Source organism: Chrysochloris asiatica, unplaced genomic scaffold (assembly GCF_000296735.1).
Source record: "Chrysochloris asiatica unplaced genomic scaffold, ChrAsi1.0 scaffold00192, whole genome shotgun sequence".
Taxonomy (NCBI): Eukaryota; Metazoa; Chordata; class Mammalia; order Afrosoricida; family Chrysochloridae; genus Chrysochloris; species Chrysochloris asiatica.
The window spans coordinates 453,003-475,620 of NW_006408710.1; the positions used below are offsets into that span (position 1 = coordinate 453,003).

Sequence of the window (22,618 nt, forward strand, 5' to 3'; positions counted from 1 at the left end):
AAAAGCTGGAAACAAAGAGGAAGGATCAGCAGTTGGAAAATATGGCCTTGGTGATAGAAATGATGCTGGAGATCACGTGATAGAATTTTATAAGACCAACAACTTAATCACTGTAAATACCTTTTTTAAACAACATAAAAAGCAACTATACACTTGGACTTCACCAGATGGAATAGACAGGCATCAAGTTGACTACATCTGTGAGAAGATACAGAAAAGAAGCTCAATATCATGAGCCAAAACAAGGCCAGGGCAAGGCTGTAGAACATTTGCAAGTTCAGGGTGAAGCTGAAGAAAATTAAACAAGTCCATGAGAGCCAAAATATGACCTTGAAAGTATCTCACCTGCATATAGAAACTATCTCAAAAACATGTGATGCATCAAGATGACATCAAGAACATCATGCAGGAAGAAAGCAAAAGTTCGTTAAAAAGATAAAAAAGAAAAGATCAAAATGGATGTCAGAAGATCTCTGGAACTTGCTCTTGAGCATTGTTGTTGTTGTTGTTGTTGCTGTTGTTAAGTGGCTTCGAGTTGGTTCTGACTCATAGCAACCCCATATAGGGTTTCTAAGGCTTTTTAAATCTTTGTAAATGCTGAAAGCCTTATCTGTCTTCCACAGAGCAGCTGGTGGGCTCATACCATGAACCTTGAGGTTCTCAGTCCAGTGCTTATCAGATGGAGTTTTGTTGTTCTTGTGAAGTGCTGTCAAGTCGGTTCTCACCAATCACGATCCTGCATAGGGTTTCCAAGGAGCTACTGGTGAGCTTGAAGCACTGATTTTACAGTTCAAAGCAACTTTACAGTCCGGCACTTTAACCCACAGTGCCACACCACGACTCCATTGTATAGAGTGTAGAAAAACTAAGAGTGAAAGAAAGAAGGAGGTAAAGGAACTGAACAGAAAATATCAAAGAGCAGCTCGAGAAGACAAAGTGAAATATTACAGTAAAATGTGCAAATACTTGGAGCCAGAAAAGAAAACCAAAAGGAAAGAATACACTCAGCACTTCTCAAGCTGAAAGAACCAAGAAAAATTCAAGCCTCTGGTTGCTATATTGAAGGATCCTAATTGGTATGGATTACATCTCAATGTAAAGAAAACAAAATCCTCACCACTGGACCAATAAACAACATTCTTTTCAACAGAGAAAAGATTGAAGTTGTCAAGGACTTCATTCTTCTTGGATCAACTATCAACACTCATGGAAGCAGCAGTCAAGAAATCAAATGACATATTGCATTAGGTAAATCTGCTGCACAGGAACTTTTTAAAGTGTTGAAGAACAAAGCTGTCCGCTTGAGGACTAAGGTGCGCCTGACCCAAGCCGCGGTATTTTCAATAACCTCACATACATGTGAAAGCTGAACAGTGAATAAGGAAAACTGTAGAAGAATAGATGCTTTTGAGTTATGGTGTTGGAGGAGAATATTGAAAATGCCATGGGCTTCCAAAAGAACCAATAGATCTGTTTTGGAAAAAGTGCAGTCAGAGTGCTCCTTGGAGGCCAGGATGGCCAAACTTCGTCCCTCATACTTTGGGCATATTGTCAGGTGGGACCAGTCACTGGAGAAGGATATCATGTTTGGTAAGGTGGAGGGTCAGAGAAAAAGAGGAAGACCCCCAACGAGATGGATTGGCCAAGTGGCAGCATCGATGGACTCAAGCACGGCAACAGTAGTGAGGTTGGCCCAGGATAGGGCAGTGTTTCATTCTCCTGTGCATAAGGTCACTATGAGTTGGTACTGATTCAATGGCACCTAACAACAACAACAACATAGCAGAGTGGTTATGAGTCAGGTTGCTACTCAAGGTTAGCAGTTCAAAACAACTAGCCATTCCACCAGAGAAAGGTACGGTTTTCTGCTTCTGTAAAGATTTACAGCCTTGGACACCATATGCAGGGTTGCTATGAGTTGGAACTGACTACATGGCACACCACCAACAACAACAACATAGGCAAAATATTGAGTGATGCAGAAAGCTTAAAAAGTAGATGGAAGGTAGACTCCCACTGACCTGCAGATGAGAGAGAGAGAGAAGAGGAAGGGCTGGTTGGTCTGAAGTGTGGTTAGACTCGGAGAGTCCTGAGCCCATGGACAAAGACATAATCATGGAGGGCTAGAGCTGAGAGTGAAGTGTTCAGCTGATATGAAATGAGAGGAGATGCACAGGAACACTCAAACTTATAAATAGTACTCATTCGACCTAGCCTCAATGCATTTATGATCAGAACTCGACTAGAGGAAGATTTTTTTTTTAATTTGTTTATAAAATAAACAAGTATAAATTGCTACAGTTGGATGAACTTGACCTATACTTATGGATGTAGTACCTCAAAATATCAACTGAGAGGGAAGGAGTCTTCACATCAACTATCAATGCTATCCCCTCTGTATACCGGGTAGACAGTGATGGGAAACTTAGACATTGGCTAACAAAAATGAGTGGGCTATAAAGGCTCAAAGTGGCTGGCTTACAAGTTTTCAAGAGGGAGTTTAGTTTCAAAGTGTGCTGGAGAAGGTAGAATCCCCACTGAATAATGCTAATCTTGTCTAGACAGGTCTGGTGAAAGGAGATGGGGGTAAGATTCTTAAGATTCAATAGTAAGTAATTGTTATTGTGACTAATTGAGACTGTCACAGCTGTAAAGGTAGAAGTTTTGTAACAAAAGCTTGATATTATATTGATTTTACTAATTATAAAAATGCCCCATACATACTCAAAAGATCTAAAAGAAATCCTTAAGAGTATTAGGTCCTTTAAATATTTCTTAAAAACTGGCTGTGACATAAAGTCAGATGATTTTCCCTCTTAACGTTGCTTTTTTGGATAATGAGGGTCACTTTCACTTTATAAGTAAACAACAATTTTGAATGGGGTTTGTTACAAGATTACAAATTCACTTAGGGTCTGTACTGGGTTCTCATAGCTGCTGTAACAAGTTGCTGCAAACACGGTTGTTTGAAACCATAGAGACCTATTATCTCACAGATGTGGAAGGCAGAAATCCAAAACCACGGCAACGTCAGGGCCCCACAACCTCTGGAGACTCTAGGAGGGAAATTGTGTTTTGCCTCATCCAGTGTCTGGTGGCTTCAGACATCCCCTGGTTGGTGACTACATCACTTCAATCTCTGCCACTATGGTCCAATTGCCTCCTCTCCCAACTGTGTCATTTCCCTCCATCTCTCTCTCTTGTAAAAACACTTGTCATTGGACCTACAACCCTCTCAGATAATCCAGAATTATCTTCTCATCCTTAAATTCATCACTTAATTACATCTGCAAAGCCTTTCTAGGTAATGTAATACTCACAGGTCTAGGCATTGGGACATGGATACATTTTATTAAGCCCAACATCCAACTTGTTACCAGGTCACTACAAATGATCCTAACACTCATGATTCTCACCACATCTGCTTCTGCCCTTCAGGGTCCATTCCCGTTGAAGGCTCATCCAGAAGCATCACTGTCGGGCCCCCCAGGACACTCAGCACAAAACACAGCTGGAAGGAGAAGAACAACTTGGGGCAACCTCTGCGTGATGAGTCGAGTAACCCTAAGCCCTGCACATACCTTCCTCTTGATCCCCTCTGGTAAGAGCTTCACGGGCACATTCAGCTGATCCTGCAGCTTCAAGGCGTCTACTAACCTGATTTTTTAAAAATAATAAGTTATATGTAGAGAGAGAGAGAGAGAGAATCCGGTGTGGCACTGTAGGATCAGCACTGACTGAGAGCCACAAGGAAGTTCAAACCCATCAGCTGCTCCTTGGAAACCCTACACAGGGTCACTATGAGTCAGAGCTGACTTGAGACTATGAAAGCCTACATAGTTTCCCCCTGAACAATGGGAAATGGATATGGAAAAGGTGCAAATCAGAAAAATAGTGCAATATTTTTTAAAGCGCACTCAGAATAACCGTACCAATTGAGACTAGCTACAATACTTCATCACCCTTCCCTAGTTGTGACAGGGATATTTTCAATGACTTCTTTCCATATAAGAATAATCAATAAACATTTTCTCTCCATACTTAATGTGAAAGAAACCAATCACCATACTGGATTGGGTTCCAGGTGACCAAGTCTTACTCTACAAACATGGCTCATGAGTTAGAGTTGTCTTCCTTTAATCTTAGGTGAACATCATTATGATCACACCACCCCGGATACATAAAGAGTGTGTCTCCCCAGGGTACCGGTTAATCATGGGCTGGGCGTCTCCTCTCCACAGCCCTTTCACAGCGGCATACGTGTCCAAGTGCTCCCTCACCGTCAGGTTTGACCACAGCATGTTCTCCTGAGGACAGTACCCCAGGTACCCGATGGTGTCCCCTCCACTGTTGTCTTTCAAAATCACCTACAGAAAGAGTTTATTCTAAGATTCTGCCCCAAATCAGTGAGACCTTCCTCTCTGCACAAATGGGCTCTGATAGTGAAAAATAAGGAACGAATCACTTAGTTGTCTGTGTCTATCCATCCATCAGTTGCACTGTGGTGGCTTGCATGTTGTTGTGATGCTAGAAGCTATGTTACCCATGTTTCAAATACAAGTAGGATCATCCATGCTGGAGAAGTCTTAGGAAGGTTTCCAGACTTAGACCGGGACCAAGGAATAGGCAGTACACTTCTGAAAAGTTGTTGTTAAGTACCGTGGAGTCAGTTCTGACTTATAGTGACCCTGCACAGTGTTTCCAAGGCTGCAAATCTTGACGGGAGCAGAAAGCCTCATCTTTCTCCCGTGGAACAACTGGTAGTTTTGAACTGCCGATCTTGAGGTTAGCCGCCTGATTTGTACCTACTACGCTACCTTTGTAGCCACTTTTATTCACCTTATGAATAGCTGAAGAACATTGTCAGTTATAGTGACAGGAGATGAGCCCCTCAGGTTGGAAGGTACTCAAAATACACTGGGGAAGAGCTGCCTCCTCAAAGTGGAGTCTGTCTTAAATGATGTGGATGGGGCAAAACTTTCAGGACCTTCATTTGCTGATGGGGCATAATTCAAAATGAGAAGAAACAGCTGCAAATATTCATTAATAATTGGAATGTAGCATGTACAAAGTATGTATCTAGGGAAATCAGAAGTTGTCAAAACTGATATGGAACACATCAAGATTCATATCCTAGGCAAACTGAAGGGTACAGATATCTGCCACGTTGAATCAGACAATTATATGTGTTATTAAACTGGGAACAACAAATTGAAGAAGAATTGTGTTACACTCACTGTCAAAAGAGCATTTCAAGATCTGTCTTGAAGTGTAGTGCTCTCTGTGATAGGATAATATCTATATGCCTCCAAGAAAGACGTTAGTATAATCATTATTCAACTTTATGCACAAGCCACCAAAGCCAATGATGAAGAAACGGAAGAATTTTACCAACTTCTTCAGTCTGAAATTGAGTAAACATGCAATCAATATGCACTGATAATTACTGATGATTGGAATGCAAACATCTGAAACAAAGATGAAGAATTTGTAGTTGGACAATATATCTTTGGTCACAGAAATTAAGCTGGGATCCCATGATAGAATTTTGTAAGGTCAACAAATTCTGAATTGTAAATATGTTTGTTCAACAACATAAATGGCGACTATACACATGGACCTTGTGAGGTGGAATACACAGAAATAAAACTGATTAAATCTGTCAGAAAAGATGATGAACAACCTCAATATCATCAACCCAAACAAGGCCAGGAGCAAACTATGGGACAGACAGTCCTTCAATGACTCATGAAAGTTCAGGTTGAAGTTGAAGAAAATTTAAACAAGTCCATGAGAACCAAAATGGAACCCTGAGTGTATCACACCTGAATTTAGAGACCATTTCAAGAACAGATTTAACACTAATGACTGAAGACCAGAGGAGTTATGGGATGGCATCAAGAACATCGTATGAAGAAAACAAAAGGTCATTAAAGAAGGGAAGTCAGAAATGGTCTAAGTGGAAACTAGCTCTTGAAAATACACTAAACTAAGTAAAGTAGCTGAACAGAAAATATCCAAGGGCAGTTCAAGAAAACAATGTGTCATAGTGAAATGTACAAAGATCTGGAGCTGGAAAATCTAAATGGAAGAATATGCTCAGAATTTCTCAGGCTGAAAGAAATGAAAAAATTCAAGAGTCAGATTTACAGCCTCGGAAACCCTGTTCAGGGTCGCTATGAGTCGGAACCGACTCCACGGCACATAACAACAACAACAACAACAACAACAACAACAACAAGGAATCAACAAAATTCCAATTGGACTGTTTGAGCAAACAAGCTGCGCTCAAAGGCAGCTAGCTGGTCAACCAATTGGAAGAGATCCATATCTGTGCCTAGTCCTAAGAAAGGTGACCGAATAGAATGTGGAAATTATCAAAAATACCATTAATATCACACACAAGTCAAGTTTTGACGGAGATAATTCAAAATCTGTTGCAGCAGCACATCAAGATGGAAGTGCCAGAAATTCAAGATGTATTCAGAATAAGGGGTATCTCTGTGGTATCAAAATCACCTTGGCTGATGGAATACTAGAAATCTGTTTACTCAAGTTTTATTGAATATGCAAAGGCATTCGGCTGTGTGGATCGTAACAAACTATGGACAACATTGCAAAGAATGTGGGAATTTTGAAACACTTGTGCATATGAGAAACCTGTACATAGACCAAGAGACCATCATTCAGACAGAACAAGGGGATACTGTTTGGTTTAAAATCAATAAAGGTGTGCATCCGGCTTGTCCAGGTATGGTGCTGTAGGATAAGCGCTGGACCACAGGGCAGTTTGAAACACAAGGTCAGTGGTTCAAGCTCACCAGCTGCTCCTTGGAAACCCTATACAGGGTTGCTATGAGTCAGAACTGACTTGACAACACTTAACAATAAAACACAGTTCATGATAATACTGTACTGCGTCTTCTCAAGCTGTTCTTTGAAATTTTATGTTCAGCTCTTTTACTCCTGTCTCTCTTCCAGTCACTTCACCTTCTCTATGTTCAAGAGCAAGTTTCAGCGTGTCTCTGACACCCACTTTTGTCTTTTCTTTCTTTCCTGTTTTTTTAATGACCTTTTGCTTTCTTCCTGTATGATGTTCATGATGTCATCCTACACTTCCTATGATCTTCGGTCATTAGTGTCTAATACATCAAATCAGTTCTTGAGATGGTCTCTAAATTCAGATGTGATAGACTCAGGGTTGTATTTTAACTCTTATGAACTTGTTGTAATTTTCTTCAACTTCAGCCTGAATTTGCATATCAGCAGTTCATAATCTATTCCACAGTTGGCTTCTGACCTTGTTTTGTCTGGTGATATTGAGCTTCTCCATCCTCTCTTCCCACAGATAAAATCTATTTGACTCTTGTATGTTCCATTTGGTGAGGTTAATGTGTATAGTTGCTGTTCATGTTGCTTAAAAAGGTATTTGAAATGAAGAAGTCATTGGGCTCACATAATTCTATTATGAAGTTTTTGTCATCATTGACTTTAGTGGTTATTGTGGAATTTGAGCAATAATCATATTAACTGGTGTTCCTTATACGTGTGTGGCTATTATTCTATCACACACAGCATTGTACTTCAAGATAGATCTTAAAATGTCCTTTTGATGATAAACACAACCTAATTCCTCTTCAATTTGTTATTCCCAGCAGAGTAAATCATATGATTGATTCAAAATGGCCAATAATAGTTCATTTCAGCTCACTCATGTCTAGGATGTCAATATTTATGCATTCTATCTCATTTTTTATAATTTTCTATTTTTCTAGATTAAAATTTTGTATATTTCATATTCCAATTATTGATGGATATGTTGGAAGGAATATTGAAAGTACCACAGACTGCCAAAAGAATAAATAGATCTGTGTTAGAACAAGTACAGCCAGAGTACTCCTTGGAAGCCAGGATGGGCAGACTTCGTCTTTCATTCTTTGGGCATATTGTCAGGAAGGACCAGTCACTGGAGAAGGATGTCATGTTTGATAAAATGGAGGGTCAGAGAAAGAAAAGACCCCCAAATGAGATAGATTGGCACAGTGGCAGCATCAACATGCTCAAACATAACAACGGTTGTTAGGTTGGCCCAGGACCGGGCAGTGTTTTTCTCTCTGTTGTGTATAGGGTCACTGTGAGTTGGTACTGACTCAATGGCACCTAACAACAACAACTTTCAGCTATTTCTTCTCACTTTGAGTTTTGTCTTATCAACAAATGGAAGTCCTGAACCCTTGGCTCCATCCATATCATTCAGGTCAACACTACTTTGAGGAGGCAGCTCTGAGTGTCTTACAATCTAAGGGTCTCATCTTCCAGCACCGCATTAGACAATGTTCTGTTGTTATTCATAACACTAACCTTTCAGAAGTGTGTCACCTATTCCTTTTTCCTAGCCTGCCTTAGTTTGGCAACTCTGCTGAAACCTGTCTGCCTTGAGCGATCCTGCTGTTAGAATAGCTTCCAGCATCATGGTAGCACACAGTCATCAAACTGTTAAAAACTCACAGATAATATATGGTTCATGGAAACCAGTAAATACATAATGTTAGTCATATTGTTGTTAAGTACCACTGAGTCCGTTCTGACTCATATAGGGTTTCTGAGACTGTAATTCTTTGCCAGAGTGAGAAGCCTCACTTGAGGCTGTGATTCTTTGCAGGAGAGCCTAATGGGCTTGACCACCAATCTTGTAGTTAGCAGTCCAATGCCTATCATACAGCATTACCAAGTTCCTAAGATACGTAATAATATTGATTATTTTTACAATCCATTCACTCTGCCATAGACCATAGCTACTTTTGATAACTTTCTATTTTCCTAGATTTCCTCCTGTGTGCCCATTACTTGCTATGTGCTGGAATAGACTTGGTGAAAGCTAACAATAACAATAACAGAGTATAAACAATAGGTAACCTTCCTCATCAACTATTTTTTGGCATTAAGGAGAGGAATTTTTAATTAATATTCCTCGTTTCATGCATAAATTACATTGATTAATAAGAAATCATCATATACATAGTTTAATATTGTAATCATTTTTAATAATTGTTCAGATGTTTTTCTAGGCCTCCTTAACTACCACGTTTCTGAGTGTTGGTCCCACCTGGCCTGCTGTTGGTTTGGTTTCTCCAGTGATCAGCCTAATAGTTGTACTTTTACCAGCTCCATTGTGTCCCAGAAGCCCTACAATTTCACCTGAAAGAAATAGAATCAGAATGATAACTTCACATTATAACATAATAAATACAAAACTACCACACAAGGGCTAACTATACTCCAAGCAGTATGCCAAATGTGTTATGTACATTTTTTTCTTTTATTCTTCACTCACATACCTGCCTTCCTAAGAGTTATTATTAACTTCATATTATAGGTGAGGAAGCTCAGGCATAAGTAGGTTAACTTGCTCAAGATCATGCAACCACGTAGACACTGAGCTGGAATTTGGAACAAATCCTGATTATGAGCCCCTTGGCAACTTTCAAACAAATGGGGTATTTTAGGAATGAGGAATTTACTAGCTTACTCTGCCCTGGTCAGTTCCCGTCTATGTAGTATCTGCTGTCATGAAATTATATTACCTAGAAATCTATAAAACACTCTGGTACTGTAGTGATTACAATCCGGGCTGCAAACTTCAAGATCAGCAGTTTGAAACTACCAGCCATTCTGTGGGAGAAAGATGAGGCTTTCTGCTTCCATAAAGATTTAAGCCTCAGAAACCCTTTGCAGAGTCTCTAACTGAGTCCACAGTACACAACCACCATCACCACCACAAATCTATAAGGAGTCCTGATAGTCAGCAGTTAAACGCTCAACTCCTAACCTAAAGGCTGGAGGTTTGAACGTACCAGCTACTTAGTGGAAGGAAGATGTGGCACTTTGCTTCCTGAAGACTGATAGCCTTGGAAATGAGGTGGGGCAGTTCTACTCTGTCCTAGAAAGTCACTATGAGTTGTAATCAATTCAACTGCAATGGTAGAAATCTATATCATCCTTCTTAACAGAAATACTATACATCTACATGTAAATGTATTCCTATGCAAAGAGAAAGCTTCGCTATGTTTACATTTGAAACATTTAGGTAGGATGGGTCAGCCTTAGCCTGCTGGTGTCCTGACTGTCTTTCATGAAGTGGCATCTCAGATTCAGATACTGTTCTTCCCTTCTAAAGGTCTAATCTTCAGTGGTCAAGGTTCATCTGCAAACTGAACTACTATTTCCAACCTTTCTTAACACAAAAAGAGACGTTTCTTGTGGCTACTTTCTTCTTCTCCTTTGTACAGCAGTGCTTCCTTTTGGCCTCATACTCCTTCCGTAGACAGCTGGCAATGACGACTGGCTTCTGCAAAGACAAGAAAATAGCAAAGGGGCTTTACTGTTTCCTTGAATTCAGAGTGCTCCAGTCTCCCTCTGACAGACAGATCTGTCCCTCTGCAAAGTCGTGAGTCAAGCCAGTCCTTTCCTAAAGCCAAAATAACTCCAACTCATGATGCCCCCACATGTCAGAGTAGAACTTCCCAAGGTTTTCAGTGGCTGGTTTTTTTGGAAGTAGATTGCCAAGTCATTCTTCTGAGGTACCTCTGGGTAGACTGGACTATCAACCTATTGGTCTATAGCCTAGAGTGTTAGTGATTTGGCCCACCTGGGATTCCCATTTTCAAGCACTCCCTAACAGCCTATATGCAACAACTCTGCAGCTACAAGGGCTTTTGTCCTGGACCATGTGATTTAGGCAACCAAGCTCATCTTCAAAGACTAGAAACAGAGAGATTCACCAAACCAGTAAGTCTCTCAAGACACACACTTATAAAACCAAATTATGGCTTAGCTTCTATGTGGCACTGTAGGATCAGCACTGACTGCGAATCACAAGGTCAGCGGTTCAAACCCACCAGCTGCTCCCCAGAACCCATATACAGGGGTCACTATGTGTTAGAACCAACTCCATGGCACTTAACAACAACAACAACAACATTTAGTGAAGAATGTCTGCCTTGAGTATTGTACTTTTTTAAGAACTATCTATGTAAGAAGCTCTGGTAGTATAGTGGTTACAAATCAGGCTGCCAACCTCAGGGTCATCAGTTCAAAACTACCAGCTGTTCTGCGGAAGAAAGATGAAGCTTTCTGCTCCCTTAAAGATTTACAGTGTTGGAAACCCTGGTCGCTATGAGTTGGAACCAACTCCAGGGCACATAACCACCACCACCATGTGGGACCAAATGACAGCAGTTACTTGAATAATTAGAGAGGACCCTTAAGTGGCAGTAAATTTATGTTAATGAGGAAGCAACTCTGAAAATGAGACTATGAAATGTTGCTCAACTGGAATGTCTCTGAATTATAAATGTAGAAATTGTTGACTTGGTGTATGTTCTACTGTGTATCTTCTCAACAACAACAAGAAAAATAACTTAGAAAAAGAGACACTAGACTATGCATACACATACACCTTGAATTAGCTCACTACTGAATTTCTTGAGTTAACTTAATTCAGGTCCAAAAATTCACAGCAGTTTCCTGAGGTTTTGTACTGTTTAGCTGTACCTACCAAAACTTGCTTGCTGAAAGTGAAGAGGATTTAAAATATTCACTGATGAAGATCAAAGAGCACAGCCTTTGGTATGGATTGCATCTCGATGTAAAGAAAACAAAAATCTTCACCACTGGACCAATAAACAACATTCTTATCAACAGAGAAAAGATTGAAGTTGTCAAGGACTTTGTTCTTCTTGGATCAACCGTCAACACTCATGGAAGCAGCAGTCAAGAAATCAAACGACGTATTGCATTAGGCAAATCTGCTGCACAAGACCTTTTTAAAGTGTTGAAGAGCAAAGATGTCAGCTTGAGGACTAAGGTGCGCCTGATCTAAGCCATGGTATTTTCAATAGCCTCATATGCATGTGAAAGCTGGACAGTGAATAAGGAAGACTGTTGAAGAATTGATTCTTTTGAGTTATGGTGCTGGAGGAGAGTATTGAAAATGCCATGGACTGCCAAAAGAACCAACAGATCTGGGTAGGAAGAAGTGCAGCCAGAGTGCTCCTTGGAGGCCAAGATGGCCAAACTTCGTCACTCATACTTCGGACATATTGTCAGGAGGGACCAGTCGCTGGAGAAGAATATCATGTTTGGTAAGGTGGAGGGTCAGAGAAAAAGAAGAAGATCCCCAACAAGATGGATTGGCCAAGTGGCAGCATCGATGGACTCAAGCGTGGCAACAATAGTGAGGTTGGCCCAGGATCGGGCAGTGTTTCATTCTGCTGTGCATAAGGTCACTGTGAGTCTGTACCAACTTGATGACATCTAACAACAACAACCAAAACTGTGACTGAAAAATGAATTAGTAAGTTTGTGTGTGCTTCTGTGTATGTGTCCTTTGGTCACTTTGATTTTGGATGTTGTAGATCCACAAAAGTCAAGTCATGAGGACCTCCAACATTTCTCGTAAGTTAATATTACAAAGTTGTTCAGTTAGGGTGACAAACAGAATTCGTTGAAGAATGGTTTTGTAAAACCTACCTCGTCCAAGTCTGGGGCAGCCACAGCATTTGCTGTTCTCACTCTCTCCACCTGAACATCTTCATCCTCCCCTTCAGGCTCCTCTGGGTTTGGAGAAATGTCGCTGCTTCTTGGAGAAATCCTAAATTCAAAGCAGTATGAAAAGAACAGATTTTAGCTGAAGCAGCAAAAAGAATGCATTTTTAGTACACTGCTAACCACGCCCTGAGTAGATTCAATATGAGCACAACATAATCTCCTTTCTTCTACTACACACCATCTGTCTTTCAACAGCTTTGTCTTTTCCACCAACACTACTGGCAGGTCACCTTTGTTTCCTGCTTAAGTTGAATTCTCCTCATCTAAAGTGAACTTCCTGTTTCAAATAACAAAACATCACACACCATCTGGCAAAGGAACTGGGGACTGAGGTGTGTGAGCAAAGAAATCTAGGAAATGTAATTTTGACATGATATTTTGTAATTATGAAGACCTTATGAAAACAGTAGGCTAGAACAGTTGAAATTGCAGGTGTGGCCCAGAAAATCAATCCAGGCCATATCATCACCACACTGCTATTGATATCTGCTGTGGAGTCGGATTCCTGGTGGCCCCATAAACCACAAGCCCAGACTGAGGTGATCCATAGCATATTCCATGGCTGAATGAATGGTTTTTAATGGTTTCCCAGGTAGATTGCCACACCTTTCTTCCTAGTCTAGCATAGTCTGAAAGCCCCACTGGAATCTGTTCAGCATTGCACCAACATGCCAACCATGGTGGCTACACCTGAGTTGCATTAACGAGGAATGGAACCTGGCTCTCCTCCGTCAGAACCATGTTTTCCCTACTGGTCCCATTAGTAGCAATTTAGTTCTTTCCCTCATCATTCCTTTCACCAGTTATTGCAGATTCTTGTCTCTTCCTCTCATGTCACCCCAAATTAATGCTGTCAGATGATTTCCTAAATCCCAGCTGTCAACGTGCTGTTCTCCTGTTCTATCACCTATATTAGACTTGAACGTCATTCATATTTTATGAGGGGGGAAAGGTGTTCAAGATGCTCTTTATTATGTCTCCCAGAATGTAATTTGCAAGACCTTCCCTCTGCTTCCCGATTTCTAGCCATCAATTTCTAGCTCCCAGTTAATTTTCCATTATCCAGCTACACTAGACTTCTAGTTCTTTCCTTCTCAAATCTACAGCAATATTTCAGTCTTTGTGTATTGCTCTTACTACTCTTCCTTCCTGTATTGGCTACACTTACCTAGGCATTGATTCACACATGCCCTTTATTTCGAGCCCTGGTATAGCACTGTAGAATAAGCACTGGACTATTAACCACAACGTAGGAAGTTCAAATTTACCTTATACAGGGGCCTTATGAGTCAGAAACCACTGGACGGTACACAACAACAACAATCTTTTATTTCAGTTTCTATCCCATACTGCATCAGTGAAACATTGGTCTGCCTTCATTTTTCAGTGGCTCTTGTGTTGATTTATTCCTCTCATTAGATTGTATGCTCAACTCAGTAATGTGCCATGGATTATAATGATTTCACAGTCTACAAATCCCTTCTTGTTGTTATTGTGAAGCACTGTCGAGTCAGTTCCGACCCATAGCGACTCTGTGTATCATTTCCAAGGAGCAGCTGGTGACCTTGAACTGCCAACCTTGCAGTTCAAAAGGCTCAGTCAAATATAACGCTTTTTATTTAATTTAGGCATACCAAAATGTCTTTAAACAACGAATATTACAATAGAACATAAAATTCTACTTGAATTTCTCAACCTGAACACAGGATCTTTTCTTATTGATGTCTTCCTAAAGTTCATTTCCAGATACCGTAGAACAAAAAAGAAAATGAAAAAATGAAGGTATGGCTAGGGAAAAAGAAAGACAATCAAAATTAGAAACAATATAAAAACAATTATTTCAATATCGGAATTAGAGGAGTTTGATTATATAGAGGATAGATTTGATGACATGTTTTATAAGGCTGAGAGATAAATTGAAAGTGAATATTCTATAAAACTCTCAAAGTTAACATTTCTTCCATTCAGAGAAAGCATGACAGAGATATGTTAGTAGTAAATTAATCCTGGTACTACTCAGCCATTATGAATTTGAGATTCATACTTGGTGTGTGATGATCAATATAATAATGTTGCTACTATTTTTTTTAAGCGACATCAAGTTTCTTCTGACTCATAGCTATGATGTATAGGATTTACCAGGAGTGGCTGGTGGCTTTGAACTGCTGACCTTTCAGTTAGCTGTCCAATACTTATCATACAGTGTCACACCAGAACTCCAACATAGTAACACAGTGGCCCTAATATTAAAATCCTTGTATGTAGTGTGTGTGTGTGTGTGTGCGCACGCTGCTTTATGTGCTTAAAATGTCCAAATTGTTTAATTTGATGTAATTCACAACAGCTCAAAGCATACAAATATTATGCTGCCCATTCAAAGTAGTTAAGGAGAATAATTTCTTACTATGAGCAATGTAGGAAACATAAATGGAGAATTTGAAAATCCAAAACGATCCATAAAATCAGTTGTAACCTGTAAAAGGAATTTTAAAAAATGATCAGATGAACCTGCATTTATTGCTAAACTGCAAAACATTTTTGCTGCGTGTGCTGTTGCTTTAGGTGCCCTCCAGTCTCGTTCTACTCACAGTGACCCTACACACAACACTGGGGAATCCTGCTCCATCCTGATCATTATTGTTATGTTTGAGCTCATTGGTGCTGCCACTGCCTGATGAATAGTTGTTAAATAATAGCCCTGCGATATTGAAGGATCCTATGGGCAAAACGCTGAATCATAAAGAAAGCATCAGAAGAAGATGCAACGAATACACAAGAGTCACTATACCAAAAAGAAATGGTCCACAGGTTTGCATGGCCTAAGTGGGACAGAGGTAAATAGTGATGCATGCTCAGCCTTGGAACAAAAGGGCTCTGTGATACAGGGATCTAGGCATAGTTTGAAGAGGGGAAAGAATACTAAGATGCTTGACTGTCTTACGAATATTGGTTTCCCTTGCCTACTATTGTAAAATTAGAGGAGTCTGATCATATATAGGATAGATTTGATAACATGTTTTATAAGGTTGAGAGATAAATAGACATTTGAGTGGGATAGAAAGGAATGACAGGAAACATGATTAGAGAAAACTTGTATGCCCGTCTTCAGCCTATAACTGATTGGAATATCTAAAAGGGGTCTAGAACTTGTCCAGTGAAATAGGCCTCTTGCAAAGCCTTTACAGAGTATAGGACCTTAGGTGGAAGCCTGAGCCCCATCCAGAACCTTATGAAGTGGGACATCCCCACTAACAAGCACAAGCAGACCAGCCTGGAACAGCTAGAGCAACAGAATATACATCTTCAAAGAAAGATCATCAGGAAAAACCCAAAACAAAAATGTCAGCATGACTGGGTACTACAAGAATAAGCAAGCTGTTCACCAGGAAGCCACCAAGGCAAGCAATCAAGTTCCTTCAGGACAAACTCCCCTCTAAGACTGAAACTCAAAAGGAACACACAAACAGGCATGTAAGCTTGCTGGCAACCACATTAGTTTACTGGTGAGTGGAAGACGGGGAAAGGAAGCAATGAAGAAATGGATTGAGTTCAACCCCAGTCCATTGAATCCCATTGACCTGGAGGTGAGATAGAGAAGAGGAAGGGCTGGTTGGTCCAAAGTGTGGTGAGACCTGGAGACACTTGAGCCCATGCACAAGGACTTAGCCACAGAGGGCTACAGCTGAAAAGCATCCAGCTGATATGAAGTGAGGAGAGATGCACAAAAACACCCAAACTTGCAGACAGTACCCATTTGACCTAGCCTTAATGGCTTGATAATCAAAATTCAACTAGAGGAAGATTTAAAAATAAATATATATTTTGATAAAGGAACCAAATATAAATTGCTTCAATTTGATGAACCTGACCTATATTCATGGAGGTTGTTGTTGTTAAATGCTGTCGAGTCAATTCCGAATCATAGTGACCCTGTATAGAGTTTCTGAGGAGCAGCTGGTGAGCTTGAACTGCCAAACTTGCAGTTCAAACTGCTTTGCAGTCTGGCGTATTAACTCACAGCACCACACCAGGACTCCATACTCATGGAGGTAGTAACTCGAAATACCAACAGAGAGGGAAGGAGTCTTCACATCAAGTATCAATGCTATCCCCTCTGTACACAGGGTAGATAGGGACGGGCAACTTACACACTGACTAACTAAAATGAGGGGGCAATAAAGGCATGGAGTGACTGGCTTACAAGGTTTCAAGAGGGAGTTTAGATTAAGAGCATGTGGGGGAAGAAAAAGTTACCACTGAATAGTTTTCATCTTGTCTAGGTGGGTCTGGCGAAAAGAGATGGGGATAAGATTCTCGTGATTTAATCGTGAGTAATTGTTATCATGACTAATTGCAACTGTCACAATGGTAAAGGTAGAAGTTTTGTAACAAAAACAGGGAAGTAGTTAATCTTACAGCCCAGAAACAGAGGACCCCTAGAACCATGGAGAAGAGCACAAGCAGAATGTGGGACCCTTATCCAGAGAAGCAGCAACACTACGGAGGGAGGCAGAGATGGGGACATGGAGAAAGGGAGCAGCTGAGGACCCAAGATCCATGGAAAGAGTGAGACTAAGAACTGGCAGCCAGGAGGCAGGCTTGCAGAATGTGCCCTTTGGAGATGTAAATTATTATATATGCTTGAGTGTGGTTTTTTTTGTTGTTGTTGTTGTTTTGTTTGTTTTTTTAAGAGCTAAAGTGAATAGAGAGTACATGGAGGAGATTATAATCATTGTAATGAAACAAGGTGTATGATTTGTTGAATGTAAAACTGATGATCTGCCCTATAAACTTTCACTCAATCCATAGTAAAAACCTTAACCAAAAAAAGAAAAAAAAAAAGGTCCATGTTCAACCATTTATAGAGGTAGCATATAACCAACAGTACTGAAAGAAATCCAAGTTGCACTGAAAACATTAATGAAAAACAAGACTCAAGGAATAAAGGAATGAAAACCGAAATGTTTCAGTAAACTGATGCAGCACTAGAGACACTCACTCATTTATACTAAGAAATTTGGAAGACAGCTACCTGGCCAACCAATTGAAAGAGATCCATATTTGTGCCCATTACAAACGCAGGTGTTCCAGCTGAATGGGGAAATAATTGAGCAATAACATTAATATCATGTGCAAGTAAAATTTTACTGAAGATAATTCAAAAACGAATGTAACACTACAGTGACCAGAAACTGTCCGAAATTCAAGTCTGATTCAGAAAAGGACACGGGACTAGGAATATCATTGCTGACATCAGATTGTTCATGGCTGAAAACAGAATATGTTTACTTGTGTTTAATTGACTATAAAAAGGCTTTCAACTGTGGGGATCCTGACAAACTATGAGTAATATGGTAAAGATTGGGCAATTCCAGAACACTTCATGGTCTGCATGAGGACACTGTACAGAGACCAAGAGGTAATTTTTTGGATTAGAACAAGGGGATACCGATTGGTTTAAAATCAGGAAAGGTGTGTGTCAGGGTTGTATCCTTTCACCATATTTATTTAATCTGTATGCTGAGCAAATAATCAGAGAAACTAGATTATATAAAGAAGGAAGTGGCATCAGGACTGGAGGAAGACTCATTAACAACCTGTAATGTACAGATGATGCAATCTTGCTTCTGGAAGTGAAGAGGACTTAAAATACTTACTGATGAAAATAAAACTATAGCTTTCAATTTGGATTGTACTTCAATGTAAAGCAAACAAAAATCCTTACAACTGGCCCAATTAATAGAATCATAGAAAATGGTGAAAAGATTTAAGTTGTCAAACTTCATTTTGCTATGCACCCACAATCAACACTCATGGAAGCAGCAGTCAAGATAGCAAATGATGTATTGTATTAGGCAAATCTGCTGCACAAGATTTCTTTAAAGTGTTCAAGAGCAAGCATATCAGTTTGAGGATTAAGGTGCACCTGACTCAAGATATGGTATTTTCAATAGCCTCATATGGATGTGAAAGTTGGACAGTGAATAAGGAAGGCCATAGAAGAACCAATGGATTTGAATTCTGATGTTGAAGAAGAATATTAATAGTACGATGGGCTGCCAGAAGAATCAACAAATATGTCTTGGAAGTAGTACAGCCACAATGATCTTTCGAAACAACGATGGTGAAACCTCGTCCTTGTACTTTGCACATGTTATCAGAAGGGATTTGTTCCTGAAGAAAGACACCCTACTTGATGAAGTGGAGTGTCGGGGGGGAAGAGTAAGACCCCCAGTGAGATGGATTGGCACAGTGGCAGCATCAATGGGCTTAGATACAGCAACAATTGTGAGGATGGCCCAGGACCAGGCAGTGTTTTGTTCTGTTGTGCATAGGGTCCTTCCGAGGCATTACTGACTAGATAACACCTAAAAACAACAACAATGACACTGCTATGCCACCATCTCTACACAGTTTTCTCTTGTTCATCAGGTAGAAGTACATTTTGACTATGCAGTATGGCTTCCTTGCTTTCCCAGTTACTCAGCAAACTGTTAATCTGTGCTTGGCAATAGGTTGACATGGTCTCAGATGTAGCATTGTGAGTTATGTGTAACTACTGGGAGGATGCTGAGGAATACCCGCAGAACCTGTAGGAGCCATGGAAAGGTTTGTCTTAAGACAAATCAACTCCCGTACATTTACCTGCCTTTCTCTCATTTATGCTTCTTTCTCTCTTTTCCCCATGAGAGGCCTGCAATCATTACACTGTTCTTGCCTCCACTACACCCACTGCTGAGAATAATCATGCCAATCCCTTGACACTGAAGACACAGTTCTCTACCTGGAGTTTTGCCTGGATACACACGGAAGAGACCCATGGTGTTCGTTAGATTTACAGTACATTTTGTAACAACCTTCAAGTCTTCAGTGAATATAGAGTAAAGAATCCATGTAGAGTTAAGGGATAACTTTTCTTGAACAATATTTATCAACACTTCTTTCTGGACAATTTTAAATCCATGTTGAAATTATACCATGGACTGTCAAAAGAACAAACAATCTGTCTTGGAAGAAGTACAGACAGAGTGCTCCATGGAAGTCAGGATGTCAAGACTTCATCTCATGTACTTTGGGCATGTGATCAGGAGGGAACCATCTCTATATAAGGGTATCATGCTTGGCAAAGAAGACAATCAGGAAAAAAGAGGAAGCCCTTTAACAAGGTGGATTAACAGTAGCTACAACTATGGGCTCAAACACAGCAATGATTATGCGGACAGTGCAGAACTGGATTATACAAAGGGGCACTATGAGTTGGAACCAATTTGATGGCACCTAACAGAAGGATATCATGTTTGGTAGGGTGGAGGGTCAGAGAAAAAGAGGAAGATCCCCAGTGAGATGGATTGGCCAAATGGCAGCATCAATGGGCTCAAGCATGGCAACAATAGTGAGGTTGGCCCAGGAATGGGCAGTGTTACATTCTGCTGTGTATAAGGTTGCTATGAGACAGCATTGACTCGATGGCACCTAACAACAATTTGGGGTGATACCAAGAATATCATGCAGGAAGAAAGCAAAAGATCATTAAGAAGACAAGAAAGATGGAAAATACCAAAATGGATGTCAGAAGAGACTCTGAAACTTGCTCTCCAGCATAGAAGATGGTAAAGCAAATAGAAGAAATGAGGAAATAAAATTGCTGAACAGAAAATCTCAAAGTATTTTCTGGTATTTTCAATAGCTTCATAAGCATGTGAAAGTTGGATAATAAATAAGGAAGACCATAGAAGAATTGATGCATTTCCGTTAAGGTGTTGGAGAAGAATATTAAAAGTATCATGGCTTGCTAGAAGAATAAACAAATCTGTGTTGGAAGAAGTACAGACAAAATGGCCAGACTTTGTCTCTCATACTTCGAACATAGTATCAGGAGGGACTAGTCTTTGGATATCATGCTTGGTAAACTGGAGGATCAGCAAAAAAGAGGAAGACCCCCAAAAAGATGGATTGGCACAGTGGCAGCAGCAATGGGCTCAACTGTAGCAATTGTGAGGATAGTGAAGTACCAGGCAGTGTTTCATCCTGTTGTGCGCAGGGTTGCTAAGAGTCAGGACTGACTCAATGGCATGTAAACACCAACAACAACAAAGCATCTGTTTCTTTCAGTCTCACAGCACCGTCCTACAGAATCAAAGCCTCTTGCAAAATTTACAGTCCCTGACCATGTTTGAGTGCCCAGTAAGCAAGGTAAACACAAGCTTTCTTGTGCTTATTTACTAATTTGTAGTGAACCATTCATTTTTCGTGTTTTGTTTTTTTTACCACATCAAGTGGTAAAACCTATGTGAAATTCTTCACTACAGTAAATAAGCACAAGTAAACCCATGCTTACCTTGCTTATTGGGTAATGCATCCCTACTAAATATTCAAAACAATAGAATGGGCAGGCATGTCTTTATTCTCCTAAGAATGATCCTTAGGGTGATGGTTATCATGAGAACTGTGAAATTTGGCTACCCTGAATTTGCCTCTAACCTACATAAACCAACTGAATGAGAACAGGACCCTTTTAATGTAGTAAGAGAGCTGGATTTCCAAAAACAAACTTCAAACATCAATACTTTAGCAACTGGCCAACCATTTCTTATCCCTGGAATATTCGTGGAATTACTCACCTCAAAATAAAGCAATAGAGAACCAATCAGAGTGAAGGGTGGTATGAACAAGGTGCAAAAAAATAGCCCAAAGAATCCATACACATTTATTTCAGTAGCTAATATTGTGCAGATGGTGATCTAAAATAAAAGAACAGCAAAATTTCACTAAAATGTATCATTCTGATTGTACGATGTGTCCAAAGGTAGGCAGTTCTTACTTTAAGTTACTGATCACACTCCAATTTTTTTCTCCTCTCTACAGTAAAACTCTATTTGGATTACGAATGTTTTAAAAGACAGAACAGTGCTTCTTAAAGCACAAAAGGTACATACATCTCATGATCTTTTTTTTTTTTTTTTCATTTTACAATAAGTCATAGACAACCTTTTAGATTTAGGCATATCAGATGTGTAGTGTTTCTTTGAATTTTCTGCTGTCAGAAAATTGTTTCAGTACACTCCTAATTACATGAGTAACTGAATTTTACTACATCAACAACATTAATTATTCTTATGTTGGATGGACTTTGTCCTTTGCGTCTATTTTTTCTTTAGTTGGTTGGTTCACTCTTGGGGATTATCTTAATCTTTTACTTTATATCTGTAATTAGATTTTCAGCCATTTTCAGCATTCACTATTAATTTTATAATATATTGGTCTTCATCGTATCTCATTTTTCTCAATTAAGGTGTTTTATAGTTGTGCTAGTATGGTGCTATAAGATAAGCATTCGACTACAATGTCGGTATGAATCACAAGGTTGGTGTTCAATCCATCAGCTACTCCTCAGAAACCCTATACAGGGTGGCTATGAGTCAGAACCGACTCAATGGTACTTAGCAACAACAACATGATTGTGCTACTGATCTGTCGTCTCATTACATCAATGTTTTAAACTCTTTTATGGAACAAAGTTCTTTTGGAAATGTCATTTGTTCTGCATTTGCTTTTTCGGATGGTGTGTTAATAATGTCTTCATTAGTTATTCATGCTGCTCTTGGTTGTTTGTGGTGGTTATGTGTCATGGAGTCAGTTCTAACTCATAGAGACCCTGTATAGGGTTTCTGAGGCTATAAATCTTAACAAGAACAGAAAGCCTCATCTTTCTCCCATAGAATCACTAGTAGTTTTGAACTGCTGACCATGAGATTAGCAGCCTGATTCATAACCACTACGCTACCAGAGCTCCTTACTGCAGTTGGTTGTTATTATGTGCTGTGGAGTCGGTTCCGACTCATAGCGACCCTGTAGAGAGTTTCCGAGGCTGTAAATCTTTACGGGAACAGAAAGCCTCATCTTTCTCCCATGGAACAGCTGGTAGTTCCAAACTGCTGACCTTGCGGTTTGCAGCCCGATTCATAACCACTAGCTGTTGCTAATTCCTTTTGGACTTCTAATCTTGCTG

The 22,618-nt window shown here is 39.9% G+C and overlaps 1 pseudogene; it reads right to left on the reverse strand.

Annotated features, from left to right (window-relative positions):
• LOC102813976 overlaps positions 1 to 22,618 on the reverse strand; it is a 74,234-nt pseudogene that overhangs the window by 7,671 nt on the left and 43,945 nt on the right.